Genomic DNA, 16161 nt, shown 5'->3' on the forward strand with positions numbered 1-16161 from the left:
GAGGTTCATGTATATATGAAACTTCATTTTGGTTGAGTTTATTGTATATAAAACTCTTGTTTGTTCATAAAAGTATTTGTGTTTTTCAGTTGGATTACAGATCTTTTATGATAATGTGATGTGGATAGTTCAATATATTGTTTGAACATCACACTTTCTATCTATGGATCGTGCTATATGTAGAACATAAGGAGGAGATTGTTGGATATATGTTCAAATATAAGCCCATAGATAATGGACCAGGTGTTTGGGCCCATATGGGCTGAAGCCCATATGCTCTTATTCTCTCATCCCTTCAATATTTATACTTTGTATAAATCGGGGCTGGAGGCAACGTGTTAGCATTCCACTTAGATGCAACCCACGTAATGCTTCAAGCACAAAACATTCCACCGACTCTGTTTTTTCTCTTCTCTGCCTCTAACAGTAGGCACAGTGCTCTTTACCAGTTTTACATCTAGGTAGGCATCTTACGATTTTAACCAGTCACTTTTTTATTTTTAAAAAAAGATCTGCATGCTAAGAGGGAAAAATTAGTTTCTAATGTCATCTTATGGGAGTTGAAACTTATGTTATGCCTTGGGGTTTTCTTGGTATTGTTCTTACAATCTGTGATATGATTTCTAGTGTCATCTAATGGGAGTTGAAACTTATGTTGTGCCTTGGGGTTTTCTTGGCACTATTCTTGTAATCCGTGATCTAAATATAGAGTTTTTGTGACTCTTTACACTCGTCACTAGTAAGTATAATGGTGGCGTTGATTTTGAAGGAGAGGTTATTCAAAAATAGTCATGGAAAAACATATTCTTTGTTTTCTTTCCGATTGCATGTTTTAATTGGCAATAATAAACTCGGTAGATTTGGAGCTTGTAGTTTATCTACAGTAATGATTGTGCCTTACATAGATATCATAAACTAATGTTCTTGTTTGAAAGTGATTTATGTCTTCATCTTGACAAAGAGGTTATTGTTATTGCTTTCTTCTTAGCTAAAGAAGGATTCCATTAGTTATATTAGTTGTTGTGGGACCCGATCCCGCGAGAGGGGTGGGGCGCGAGCCGCCACGCCTTCTCTTAGTCTCTCGTACCCACGCGATTGGCGTGTGCTCTTTTATTATTGATTTTAATTCATCTTTTATGTGAACTTGGGACCACTAAGGCAATCCAAATTCCACACAAAAGAGACTGATAGAGTCGCCACCTAGATGTGGGATCTAGGACCCATAATTAACCAGAAATCTAGACTCGCTACCTGGTTACGAGAATGGAAGGTATGGGGAGTTATCCACCACATGCACCATTCCTGCCCGATAATCGGTCCTCGATTCCAAAAGCTAACTCTTTTAAATTTATTTTAAATGGCTCATTCAACTCTCTGTTAATGTGCGAACTAAGTGACATGCATCCTAAAATCTAATTTCAATGTAGATCCTAAGTGTGTATCTTGATTTCTTTATTTGTTTGAATTCAATCTAAGTGAAAGTTCTCCTAAAATTATGATTTCATGGAAAATCGTAAGTGATTTAATTAAGCATTTACAAGAAAATTAATATACAAAACACCACAATTTGTTGTAGTGCCGACTCGCGGTTGGTATGCCATCAGACATCCAAGCTGCCTACGTACCCAAGCCTCACTGGGATCAGAGTCGACGTAGTTCGGTGCACTTAAGCTAAGCTACTTATGCCTAACTCGACTAAGACGCCGACCTAGACGGGATTGACTGTTTCAACAGTTTTAGGAGAAGTTATTTAATTCAAGTTGAGGATTTTATTATCCTAGGATTTCATCTAAGATGCTATATGATTCTTATCTAAATGCAAGTTATTCCTTAGACTAATGCAGGTTAGCCTACATCCTAGTTTACTAGGCTTGTCCTAGGGAAAGATTGGGCGACTAGTGTAACTAGACCTATGGTATGGTTGCTATCCATAGCAAGCGTCCGTGATGAGGCTGGACTCCTAACTCTAGGACTCCCTAAAACCTAAGACTCCATAAAACCTAGGACATGACCTGACACCAGTGTTCCTAAATTGGGCTCTAATGGTTCTTATATCGGAAACCATAATCCAATGGTTCCGAAAGACTCGAGACAAATCGATTCAAGTTCTTGAAGTTAATGAATTTCAGATTTCAAGGATTTTCAGTTTCTGGACATTTAAGGATTACCAATGGCTCTAGGGTTCACCAATTTCGGCCTAGAATAACATCCAAGGAAGGGAATCGTGCGCTCTTTCCTTGTGCAATTTAATACTTAAGTTATAACATCTTATTGCCTGGCATATCTCAGGATTTCCGTGGACAGTAACCTCGGAGCCAACAACATGCTATAGCTTAAATGTTCAAATTGTCAAAGATCGAGTGCAATAGGGATATGATTATGGATGCACTGGCCATTTTTCCAGGAAAATTTAAAGATCCTAAAATTTCTGTTTCAATGGATTTAGGAATTAATACGTGACAAAAATTCAAGGTTCTTTAGAAACTTTATTATGATTTTTAATTAATTTCGAATTTTCAATGGATTTTATCAATTTTAAACCATATGAGTGATTTTACGAGTGAAATTATTGCAAATGAATTCGAAATGAATTGAAACTTCTACAGCAGCAAGACATGATGAGATGTAGCTTACTGGAAGATTTTTGCAGATATTTACATTCAGTTCATATTTAATTTTGATTTAACAATAACGAGACGAGATTGCAAAAATAACACAGAAACTACTAAAAATAGAAATTTAAATTCCTTTAAATTTCTACAATAGTAAGATATAAGTAAAAAAAGCATTCTGTGAGATTTGCATGAATTTTAGAAACTATTTACTATCAATTTCGGCTTTTTCAATTTTCAGACCAGATTATGAGTTAACACTACATCCCATAGGAAACAAGATCCAAATAAATTGACAATTTTACAGAAGCAAGAAATATGAAATATAAGACTACTATAAAAATTTTGTGAATTTTAATGGTGATCTGATGTCAGTAAAAATTCTCACAAAATCTGATAATTTTCAAAGAAAGAATTAAATAATATATCAAACAGAATCCAAAAATTCTTAAAAATTCATGGTAGAATGTATCAGTACCATATTATTTTCCCACAAAATTGTATTAATTTTGGAATCTATTTAGTATATATTGTATTTTGTTCGTCGAAAAGATATTTTTGAAGAGTTTTCCATTTTTAAAACACGATTTTCGAGGAAATTACGACTCTGGAAAACGTCCTTTAATCTTGTTATGATATGATGAACACAAGAAAATTTTTAAATTCCAAAAAATAGATCATCCTGAGATGGCTATTTTTTCGAATTTTGTAATTTCTCAGCCATTATTTTAAATAAAATTCCACTTATTACTCAAAATTTTGAAATCATTTGATTCAATGTCCGATCCAATCCGATGGTTATTTTAGTCTATTTAAATAGATCAGTGTATTAAATTTCGGGACGAATCGGAATTGAAACACTCATGTAGATCGTGATTTTGAGCACACACATAATATTGAATTAAATTCAATTAAATGCTAAAAATCATGCAAAAATACATAAAAAAATATCAAATAATACTGGAAAAATCTGAGAATAGTGCACCTACCTGTGATGGAGATTTTGGATATCCTTTGAATAGGACAAGATTTGAAGGCGAGGATATGGAGGATTTCTCTAGTAGTTTTCTTTTAGTCTTCTTCCTCTTTTTTTCTCCTTTTTTGAAAGAAGAGAGCATGGGTATTTATAGGTGAGGGATGAGCCAGGTTGCCATCTTTAGGGCCTAGAGGTGTAGGGTAGAGATTGAGTGATGGAAAAAGGAAGGGGAAAGAATGGCCAAGATCGGATTTTTCTAGAATATTCTCCCTCTTCTTTGGCATCTTCCATTTAAGCCATGGCTATGTTAAAAATGGCAGGCACTTATGCGGCCAGGGTCAAGTACTAAAGATTTAGGAACAATTCAAGGTCCAAGATGATGCCATTTGTCCTTGGAATCTTTATAGATTTTGGAAGCAAATTTCAAGGTAAGGGAAATGTCTAATTTGGTTGCCTTTGTAGAGAATGGCAACGATTTGGATGGTTGCGATTAACTGCAATCTCCATGTGATCGAAAGAACGGGCGAGATCGGGTCTTCAAATATCCTGAAATCTTTGCAATGATATGGAATAAGATTGGGTGGTTGAGATCAATTTCGATCGAAAGAATGGACGAGATGATGCCTCCAAATCTCCTAGAATCTTGTAAAAGATTTTTCAAATATTTTGAATGTAAAAATCGAAAAACGCGGTTTTCAGGAGATTTTGAAGTCCGATTTCGATAATTCTTTCGCAATTAAAATCGTTGATTTTTCCTCTTTCATTTAAGCCCAATGTTGCCATAGAAATATTATTTTCAGAATTTTTGACCAATGCGAGCCGTCGGTTTTTAACAGCGAATCGTTTTTCCAACCGTTGATCAAATTGACGATTCGATTGATCCAACCAACTTAATCAATTTTTGATGAATGATCCTAAACTTTGAAATATGAATTTTGACAACAATTAAAGTACTGAAAGCACTGTTGTTGATAATTTGGTTAAATTATTTCGACGGTACTCGTTCACCTACATTGATCCGTGATTTCTCACTGGGTTTTTGCTCAATTAAGTGACACAATGTTTAATCTGAATTTGAGATTAACCTTGATCGATCATATTTTGACTAAATGATCACAAATTCTTAGTAAGGAAAGACACCCAGGTTAAGATCTGCCCTTGATCTAACGATTTACGGAAATCGGGTCTCGGAATGGAATCAGGTCCCGGGCTATGAAGTGACCCTAGCTTATTTTGTCCCGATTGATGATCCGTAAAGTCAGATCGAGATATTAATAACCTAAAACATATAAATCCATGATAGAAGGGATCTCACATGGATTTAACACACTAAATTCACCAATCAGGGTATTTTTCAATTTTTCGGATCTAATCATCTCACCAGGTACATCTATTTATCATTTCGGTTTTCAGAAAATTTGAGGATGCATACTTTACCAATGAAATTCCATGGATCAATATATTAGGTTATTGTTGGTTAAAGTGTAGCAAAATGAGGGTGTCTACAGTTGTGAACAAGGAAATCTCTGCCAATGGTGTAATCCTGTGTTTTATATTCTTTGTTTTATTTCATTTTTATCAATCAACAAAAAATTAAAATTATGCAACTCTTAGTAAGACCTACGAGGACACTCCGATGGACGGTCTGATTTGAAATTTGACGCGGGAAGTAGAATCCAAAGAACAATCCCAATCCGATTCAACCGATAAGGAATCTAAATGGATCTTGACTAGGACATAGGTGGATCTGATCCGAAGTGAATCTAAATGGATCTTGAATAGGACATAGGTGGATCCGATCTGAAGTGGATCCGTTGACACCCCTACCCATGGGGCTTTTTACTATCCTGGAATGATTTCTTCTTTTTTTTAATAAAAACAAAGGAAATGATGTTCTTTAATTGATTTTTAGGCTACATTTTATGGACCGAACGCTTCTCGGTCCAGGGAATTGAATTCAAAAGAAGGATATTTCGGGTTCGATATATTCATGTCCCCCCCTCTCTTCCTTCTCTCCTCTCCACCCTCTATCCATATTTTCACAACCCAGCTCTCCGATTTCCACCATTTCCCTTCTAATAGTGTTTTTCTGATCTCTTCAGATCACTCTCCCAAAGACCCAAACCATATCCTATGTTGTTGCACTCACGGCTAACTCCTCTATGGGAGCTGCAGATACAGAGTGATGTCGATTCGATCTCATCAAGGCTTTATCAGCATCTCCTAGAAAACAGCAGAACCTCATCAAGAGCGTGTGCACCGGGAAATGGCAGATCAGGATTTCAGAATGAATGAATTCTGCCTTGAATTTGCCACAATCTGCTTCAGATAATTGAATACCAAAGTGGGTTTACGAAGGAGAATGGCATTTGTGGTGAACTAGGATCAGATGGCAGCCGAATCACGGTATAAAGAGCGTGGTCTCGCGTAGTCTTGGGATGGTATAAAGGTGAGAGGGTTTTTGTGGTGGCTGATTTTAGAGGGTCTTTTGCAAACTTTGGGAAGGAGGATTAGACAAGGATTTAGGCTGAGATTGAAGATGGTCTTTGGGCTGGGAAATTAAGGGGTTTCGGATGCAATAGGATGAACAACAAGGAGACGTCAAAGGCTGGGTCACTGGGTCAAAACAGAGAGGGAAAAAAGAGTGGAAGGGACTGGGTTATTTTTAAAATTTGGGAAGGTGAGGCTCAAGGTAAAAGAAGACGAGCAGCAGATGGCTCATTTTGTGCTACTCTTCAAAGGCAACAATGGCAACAATTTTAATTGGCAAACTGAATTTTATTTCCAATATAAGATGATGAGAAACTTAAATTTGTCCATGTACTCATGTCAAGACATGGTGGAACCTAAACATGATGGACTTCTAGTGGGGACACGTGACTGGCATTTGGGATATAGGTTTCTTAATTGTAAAGTCCAGAGATGAGGGAATATGGGCAACTGTGCACATGCGAGTGTGTCTGGTATGTGTACATATTAGGGGCAAGTAATAGGGTGTGGTAAATGAGCCAAATCAGCATTAGATGGCTCAAGGAGAGGAGTTTTCTCCTCCATTAGAGGTGAATGAAGCTTCTTTGTGTAAGAGTTTCTTTCCTCTATTTTTACTTTCTTGTAATATGTTCCTTACCAAAGATCATTATAAGGTTTGTTTTAGCTTTAGCCTGAATATCAATCTCTGTTTCATGTTGTTTTGTTCTTACTTCGATCCAATTCTTGATATTATTATGTTCGTCATATGGTAAATTTTGTCCAAGATTGAATCCTTCTTTTGCCTCCACCCTGGTGAACAACATTTCGGTACAGATCTATGCATTAGATCTAGCCTAGAAGTTGTGTCTCTTCTAGGTGTTGAATGATGTTAAAAGCCTAGCTTAAGATCTGGATCTGATCCTTCAAGGTGTCTGCCATATTTCCAGTTCTCCAAAGGACAAATCTCATGTTTAATTCCAAGATTCTTCTATAATCAATTAACCCGTTGTTGTTTTTTTTTGCTCTCTTCCTAGCTCAATTTCTTACGATCTAGTCTATGATCTTCAACTAAGAGTTCTTAATCCTATATTTTAAATTCTTTTGAAACTCTCTGCTTTACGTTGTGAAAGATCACAACACCTCACTGCTTACTGTTGCACTTCACCTCACTGATTTCTCAACATCTTTCTTCCTCCTTGATTCCAATCCGCATCATCTGGTATCAGAGCACAGCTTGCCAAAGATTCTTATCTTTTGCAGATCCTAGAGCTGGAGTACTCTGGATTTATAGAGCACTAATAGATCTGATCTACTTCTTGTGGTTTGCACACTTTGAAAACCTTGATCTCCTAGTTGATATTGAGACCAAGGGCAACAAGGTTCACGGGAGTAGAAAACAACGCATTGCCAATTGCTCCGATTCATTTTTGGCAGATGCAATCCACAAAATACTCCGATTCCTCCATTTTTTTGTGATCTTCATTGGTCAGAGTTCAATTATTCCTCGCCTACAATATTTTTTTTTGTAATCTAGCAGTTTCCTTTCCTCAACTTTAACTCTCTGTCGAATCATCACATTCATGTTTAAGTACTAGGAGAGAGAGAGAGAGAGAGAGAGTATCGTTTTTGCTCTGTTCTTTTAATCACTATTGCTAGTGTGTTCCATCGTCTGCCTTAGAGAATCAAAAGCTTTTTCCAGCGTGTCCATCTTTCTTTCTTTCTTTCTCTCTCTCTCTTTTTTTTTTTTTTTTGAGGTTACAAATCAACTAGATCCAATAGATCTAAGGAAGAATAATTGAATTTTTGCTCGTTCTTGATGGATCCAGATTTCACTCCTTGAAGGAAGCCTTGGTGGTCACGGGTTAGAGCAACTAAAACTGCAAAGCAAAGGTAAGGCTGTGTACATCTAGCCCTCCCCAGACCCAAGCCTTGTGCATTGGGTCGCCCTTTTATGTTATTCAAGAGATATTTACGAAGGTCATAGTACATCTATATAAGCCGGGCCGGTTTTTGGGTTTTTTTCTCTAAACCCGACCCTACCCAAGATTTGAGCCGAGTTTTTCAAACTAAAACCCGACCCAACCCAAGACCCATGATTCCTAAACCCGACCCATGTTATTTTCGGGTCGGGTCGATGCACCGACCCAAGTTGCACCCCTAATTTAACCTGGCGAAAGAATGAAAAACGTCTGCAAGTGATTTTATTTCCAATAGTTTGAAAAAAGAAATCCTAATTAAACTTAAATTACTTAATTTCCTACTTTAACTCAAACTACTATCCTAATCCCACTATAAAAAAATGAAAAACGTCCAACTCTGTCATAGAATGAAACACGTCTTATCCATTTCAAGTGATTTGTCACTAGACCTATGTTGGTGTGAATCATTATTGTACAATATCACTTATGACACCACTTTTCATGGATACGCATCACATGATGAGAAATTATGATTAATAGTGATCCTTGTGTGCCTCAACCTGCTGAACGATTGCTCATTAGTATGCTTCAACATGTAACTGCACTAATTTAGATGAAGGTTTTATTGTTAACCTATGGAGGTTTGGTTTAGTAGATTACGAGATTGATAGTAAACTCTAATCATAGTGAGACATCTATTATTAAAAAATTAGGCTTGTTATGTTCGTCTCACAAATTAGTAATATTAATCTAGAGTCAATTTGTTTAACAAAATAATGTGATCCTGTTCTAATAAATATTGAAAAATAATTCTTACAATTAAGTTAAAGAATGTGATTTTAATACTGGAAGCGCTCCAAAGAATATGAATTGATTCTGATAATTAAAGAATGCACATAAAATTTACTGACCTCATTAGATCAATCAATAGAGATGTAGGGCGGCCAATTGGAGTCCATAATTTCATATCTTCATAAATTTTCTCTTCTAAAATCTTCAACTCAACCTCACTTGTAGAGTGCATCGTACTCTCGGAGCAGTACAAAATGAAAGAGTATAGTGTGAAATCGCAGCGTTGTAGTATAAGATAATAAAAATCTTTGGTCTCATGCACTCCATAGAACCCAATAACGTTTTTGTTTTCATGTGCAACCCTAAGAATTTCAAGCTCTCTAAAATTCTCCTTATGATGGGACTTAAGGAGGCGTTTTGTAGCAATATTGTGGCCCTGATAAGTATCTTAAAAAACAATTGAACCTTTAGATAATGAACATTCGAAAAAATTCAATAGTTATAATGACAAAACCTGAATGATCATTTCAACATAAAGATTAAACTTTGCTCACAATTCCTTTGGTATTTGAAAATCTTAGCTAATGCATCATGAGCCCAATAAAACCAAAGCACAGCACACCTGAATATACACATACTGAAATGAAACATGACCAAAAGATCCCTGTATCTAAACCTAAACGAGAAAACACCTTGAATAAAACAGGGTAAAAAAAATTAAATGTGTAAAGGTTTTTGACAGAAATATTCCTTGCATTTAACACTATAAGCTGAGTTAAGGTACATAAATTGCTAAACTATAAAAATTATGACCGTTGTAGCCCACAAGTTACAAAGACACAAAGCATGCCGTTAGGATATGAGGACTCTAACAACAAATCCCTAAAAGCGGATGTAAGGCTAAAATTAAGCTAAATAAAGTGCCCAGACCCTATCATTATGTCTTTCTGAACATGCACTTGTGAGAGTAATATATGCAAAGCTGAGTCAAATGAAAGACCTTGTCATTATGTCCTTTTACCAAAAGTCATAAACACAGGCAAGATCAAGACTAAAAACTACATCTCACTATTTCTAAAAAAAATCCATAGCTACAACTGCTAATGAATTTTAAACCTTATCCTATCCTTTAAATCCTTATTTAAAGTCTTCAAAAATCACAAAAATTCAATATGAATTCATCATTATGCCATCTATACATGACTTGAGCTCTCAGGACAACTCACTCGTTAACTCTTGCACCCAACTCAACAAATAATTTCAAAAACATGGTCTATCAATGCGAACTCTAACATGTTTTTAAAACAAAAGAGAGTCCCGATGCCACACCAAAACTATTCTGAACTCATCCTTACCATGATAGAGAAAACCTCACAACCATACCAGTGTTCCTAAGTAAACTGGAATTCAAAGATATAGAGCAGGCTATTTTGATGTTAATTAAGGCTACACGCACCTCACATATGTATGGATCCTAACTATATAGGTCTGTATGAAGGTTAACACGTATGACCTGTTAGTGAACTACAAGAATGTTTCACTCGTAATTTTCGTAAGTCAGTCAAGAGAAAATGCACAAATAACAGAGAAAATATTTAGATATGAAGAAAAAGTACAAATGACAGTAAATTAACATGCTATCTAATAAAATGAAATGATCTTATAGATTCTCAAAGATAAATTCTCCACTATTAAATTTAACATCACACTGAAACCTAACAATTAAATTTACCTTCAAAAACAGTTGAACCTCTGCTCCCCAAACCAATTACGTTATCCGAAATACGAAGCTTCTCCAAAATAATTCCACTACCTCCCTCTCCGACATCCTTGGATACCCTCTTCCGCATGGGACAGTCAGTGAGAGGGCACATTTCAAAAGACATGGAGGAAGACTCACAAAGAGGATGAGGTGGTGGAGGAGGAGGAGGAGGAGGAGGAGGAGGAGGAGAAGATGGTGGTTCGGTTGGTGGTGTCGAAGGTGGTGGTTGGAAAGGGGCCAGCTGTGTGTTTTTTCTCTGCTCTCCGTGTTTTCCGTGTTTTCCTCGAAAAACATTCTTCATTTTCTCTCAATGGTTTTGCAAAAACACCCTTTCTCTCTCTCGATCTCTCTCTGTGTGTTAATTAAGATTTACTGCGATCTCGTTCCTTGTCTGCAATCTTTGTGCGAAACAAAAAAGAAGAAATATCCAAACTCCTACTCTTGCTCTTTCCACTGTGTTTGAATTCCTCGCTCCTGAATACTTTAATATTTGTTTTCAGTAAATTCCCATCAAAACTCACTCTCCACCAAATGATATCCAAGCTTAATAACAGAGCAAACAAGCACCTGTAACAACCATACTATACTAAGGGCGCTGATATTTGTACCCCGTTGGAGACTATTTCTCACTAACGGGAAATTCTGATCTACTTTTGACAAGTAACACTATTCCAATCCGGTTCTCTCTCCAACATGCATGAATGGTTGGTGGGCCCAACAATTACTTGTTTTAATATGTGAGCCACCATAGGATGATCCAAACCATCCATTCGATGGCCCACAACGTAAATAGGTTTCTCTTTAGATCGAAGGGCTACAATCATCCTTTGGAAATGATATTTTGGGGTGCAACCTATTTACATTGTGGGCCATCGAATGGATGGTTTGGATCATCCTATGGCTCAAGTCGTACAGTGACATTAAGGCCCAATTGTAGGCCCCACTTATATTTTTCAAAATGAAGTGTACGGTCTACACAATAGGATGATCCAAGCCGTCCATTTGATGGGCCACAACGTAAATAGGTTTTGCCCCCAAAATCATTTCCATAGGATGATCACAGCCCTCCGATCTATAATATTTTGGGGTGCAACCTATTTAAGTTGTGGGCCATCGAATGGATGGTTTGGATCATCCTATGGTGGGGCCTACCTTGCTTGATGTAGTATTGTACAACTGTAGAGTAGATGGGGTGATTTTATCCTAGAAAGGGAGTGAAAAAGGGAGTGACTGCTTAGCCGGTAAAAAGTAGATAGGAAACATACTTTATAGTTAGTGGGCCGTCATGGGGAATATCAGCGCCCTAACCTAAATTTGAATGAACTTCATTCAATCTAAAGAGACAAGAGTATGTCACTTCACTTAAATTTAGGGGCATTTTAATCATGTAACAAAGTTTAGAGTTTATTCCATCCAAAAAAATACAAAGTTTAGGGTTTAAGCTTATATGATGCATTCCAACAACAACAAAAAACATTCCTTTGGGTCATTCTGTGCATTTAAATATAATAAATAACAATATGCATTCATCAAATAATACGAATTCCAACCTTATAATCCAATGCAAGAATCAGAAGTTCGAAGACGTGTAAATAAATAAAAACTCACGCCATAAATTTGCCATGCTTTTCCATTAGAGTTTAGGGTTTGGGGTTTACGGGTTTGGGGTTGAATGTTGGGGTTTATGGTTTTGGGTTTTACGGTTTCGGGTTTAAGGTTTAGGGGTTAGGGGTTAGGGTTTAAGGTATAGAGTTTAGGATATAAGGTTTAGGGTTTAAGGTTTAAGGTTTAGGGGGTTAGGGGATTAGGATTTAGGGTTTAAGGTTTATGGGGTTTAGGGGGTTAGGGTTTAGGGTTAACGATTTAGGGTTTAGGGTAGGGGTTCGAGTTTCGAGGTTCGGGGTTCGGGGTTCGGGGTTCAGGGTTCGATGTTCAGGGTTCAGGGTTCAGGGTTCAGGGGTTCATAGTGAGGGGTTCATGGTTTAGGGGTTCAGGGGTTCAGGGTATTGGGGTTTTGGGTTTTGGGTTTTGGGTTCAGGGTGTTAGGGTTTAGGGTTTTAGGGTTTAGGGTTTAGGGGTATATGCGTTAGGGGTTTGGGGTTGGGAACTTAGGGGTTTGGAACTTAAGGGGTTTAGGGGTTTGGGTAAGTACGCACCGTGGATGCGGGTAGGATTTTAAATGTCTGTTAAAGGTTGCAAAGAGTAAGTAAAGTTCCTGTTTGGATGCAAAGTTAACAGGTGGAAAGGAGAATGAGAGGAAGAGATAGAGAGAATTAGAGAGAGGAAGGAGGATTACCTAAAAATCTCTTCCTTTTTTAGATATTTCATATGAAAAGAGAAGTGGTGCCACATCACCAGACATTCAATAATTGCACCTTTTCTTGTCTGGTAAACTCTAAGGATTTGGGTGTTAATTCAAGCAAACACTACAAGCAAACCACATGTAAAGCAAAAAGTGTTTTTTTATATAGGGATTGATTGAGGATCCCTTTTAGTTGGCATCCAAACAGAGCTTAGGAATTTTGCTAGGGACTATCATAAAAAGGCATTTTGTGGCTCGCTGTTGCATGTGAGAGCAGCCACCTCGGATGAATAAAATGAATAAGACAAAATCTGCTAAAAGTGAGCATTTGTGGTTGCTCTCATATGCAACTGCCAGCCACGATGTCCCTAGCAAATCCCTCATAAGTTATATCGAGAAAAAAACGAATACTGGGGATTTTGAAGGTTATATGAACTCTGGCAAATTGTTTGTGATACTTGGTCATCTGGGCTTTGAATGTGTGGACATCTAAGCTACTATGGACTTTATGCAAACTTCGATGAAAACTTTAGATCACGTGGGAATTGAGGACATGCGGTAGTTGTCAATAAATAAGAGATGTTTAAGTCTTGAAAGTTTAACATTCAATTTTTTACCGTTACCTTGTAGATTTATGAGCTCCATATATGAATTTAAATGTTACTGGGGTTTATCAGCCACGCGGAGGAATCTAAATACCAGCTAGGACGCTTGCTCTAGGAACCAATTACGTCCATTCCACCCATTATTATTATGATAATGCTAGAATATCTGAGATATCGCCATTGAATTAGGTTGAGATTCACCATTGGATCATCCTGGTTGTAGATTAGGAAAGTTGATTAGATGAGGTAACCTAGGTTGATTAGGCAACTAAGCTAGATATGGTAATTAGGTTAGATTAGGATGGATCTTGATTAATTAACCCATCACCAATGGATCTTGATTAGAATGAATTTTTCCTTGCTTGCAGAAATAAAACAGATCAAAATAAAACAAATCTTATAAAAGCACTGGAAGTAAAACTGAAAATTCCAATGTAGGATCTAGAGGCAATCTGGGATGGATCTTGATTAATTAACTCATCACCGATGTACCCATAATTGTCTTGTGGGGTTTTTTTTTTTTTTTGAAGTGGTCCAGTTAGAATATCTAGAACAACCACGTGCGGGGCCTTGTAATGGATGGGGTCAAAATACAAAAATTGAACTGATAGTACAATATCACCATCTGATTAATTGGCTTCACTGATATGGGTTAAAATAAATCAGGTAGTCTAAATCAAGGTTTGAAGGTCGCAATATATAGGCCATATCAGAAAACGTCCGATGTCGATATATCGGCTCATATATGAGGAATATTCTGCAATATTACCAAATATTTCTGATATATCAGCATATCGGAGGGTGCTGATATCGATATAATTCAGTATATCATATATTGATAGTTATAACATCTACATTCAACATACAAAAGTCTATTAATTAGATTGATAAGTTAATAGAATTTTACCCTCGGGTTCATCTAGCACAAGGTATATATCATATAAATGATTGGGCTAATGCGCAGTTAACCAAAATGGGCAGTTGTAGTTCACCTCAGGCCTCAAAAAGTTAAAAGTATAAACCACGTGATGCTAAGATTCGGTTGAGCTCCAACCGTGTCTTTTTTACCCTACCCTTCTCCAGCCTTGGCACTTTGGCAAAGCCTTTATTGTCACTCAGTCCAAAGTTTCATTTACAAAGAAATCACTAACAATACATACAAAAAATAAAACGCAAAATTCAAACAGAATGAAATTTGACTACCTCCATCTGCAAGACCATGTTCATCCCCCAAAATTAACCAACAGAAAAACCAACAAACCATAAGCTTAATACCCAAATTGTTCAAAAATTATGAAAGGAACTGATAGGTAGAGATCAAAAATTCAAAATAGCCTCTAAAGGGGGAAAATATCAGCTTTGTACTTCTATTATTTAATAATGCCACCATCAAAACCAAAACGTGTTACATGGATGTTTTGTAAAACACTCGTTTACTGCCTTGGTAATTTTGCATGCCCAATTCGATATTTCCACCTAAACCCTTACTTAAAGCAAAATCAAGGGGTGGCTTCTGCCTTTTATACAAACACCCCTTGTTTCCTCTTTTGTCAGGCTAATTTAGAACTATACAGATTGTTTTTAATCCAATTTCGGAATCCGTTTTTCCTTAAATTGTAAACACGGTTATCTGAGATTGTGGTCCACTCTATGAAATTTTAAAAGCCCGAAAATTCCTTCCATAGGACCATTACTTTATACTGCTTGTAATTCATTTGAAACATCTTACGGTATTTTTGGTAATGGAGCCCACTTTGCAAGGGCTATTTGAAGAAATTTCCTGGGCCACAAAAAAGATACAATATTCTGTTAATTTTAAGAGATTGAGGGGTTACGAGTATTCCTCTTATCTCTTAATGATTAATTAGAAATTAAAATGGATCTATCATAACCTGAGTCTTAATATTGAATGCAAAATGAATGGGCAATATTTTATTTCTTACTAAATTCTTATGGGATTTGTTAGAGTTAAATTTCAATTTCCTGAATAATTTAACTGTTAACTTTGTGTTCTTTATTCGAGAAAAAATGTTCCAAAATTATTCAACTGGAAATTCTCCATGAGAAATCTTTTATATTTCTACTTGGATAAAATTGGAATTTTAATTGGGAACACTAATGGAATTGAATTGTGTAACATTAATTCTAGATGCCCCGACTATCGTATAACATCAAGGTTTATTTTTCGATCATTTTACTATAGATGCTGAATTTGATTTTTTTCTCCTCACTTTGCAAGTTTGGGTTAATTTTGGTTCAGCACTGTAATAATTGACATGAAAAATGCTATTTGATAGTGTATACGATAGATCCTGATCGTGTGATTATAACCATCGAACTATCCACATAAAATTTATGTATGCAATTCTTTGCTTTTGTCTAGCGGTACAGAATGGCTTCGAAGGGTATGATTTCTGAGCTCGACAAGGGAGAGAAACTAGACGGTAATAACTATGATATGTGGAGATGTAAGATGACCTACGTTTTGCATGAACAAAAGGCCTCATGTACTCTGAGTAGGACTATGATTCAACCCGTGTCAGACAAGGGTGAGCCGGTGGTTGATGCCACATATGAGTAGACATGGCAAACGGGTAACCCGCGCGGGTACGGATACAACCCGTTCGGGTACGAGTATTGGCGGGTACAGGTAAGAAACACCAGCACAGGTACGGGTAGCCTTTCATAAACCCGGAACCCACCTGGGCAGGTACGGGTGTACCC

This window comes from Tasmannia lanceolata, unplaced genomic scaffold, assembly GCF_043159265.1.
Source record: "Tasmannia lanceolata isolate RefF3 unplaced genomic scaffold, GAP_Taslan_0.1 ptg000012l, whole genome shotgun sequence".
In the NCBI taxonomy this organism is placed as follows: domain Eukaryota; kingdom Viridiplantae; phylum Streptophyta; class Magnoliopsida; order Canellales; family Winteraceae; genus Tasmannia; species Tasmannia lanceolata.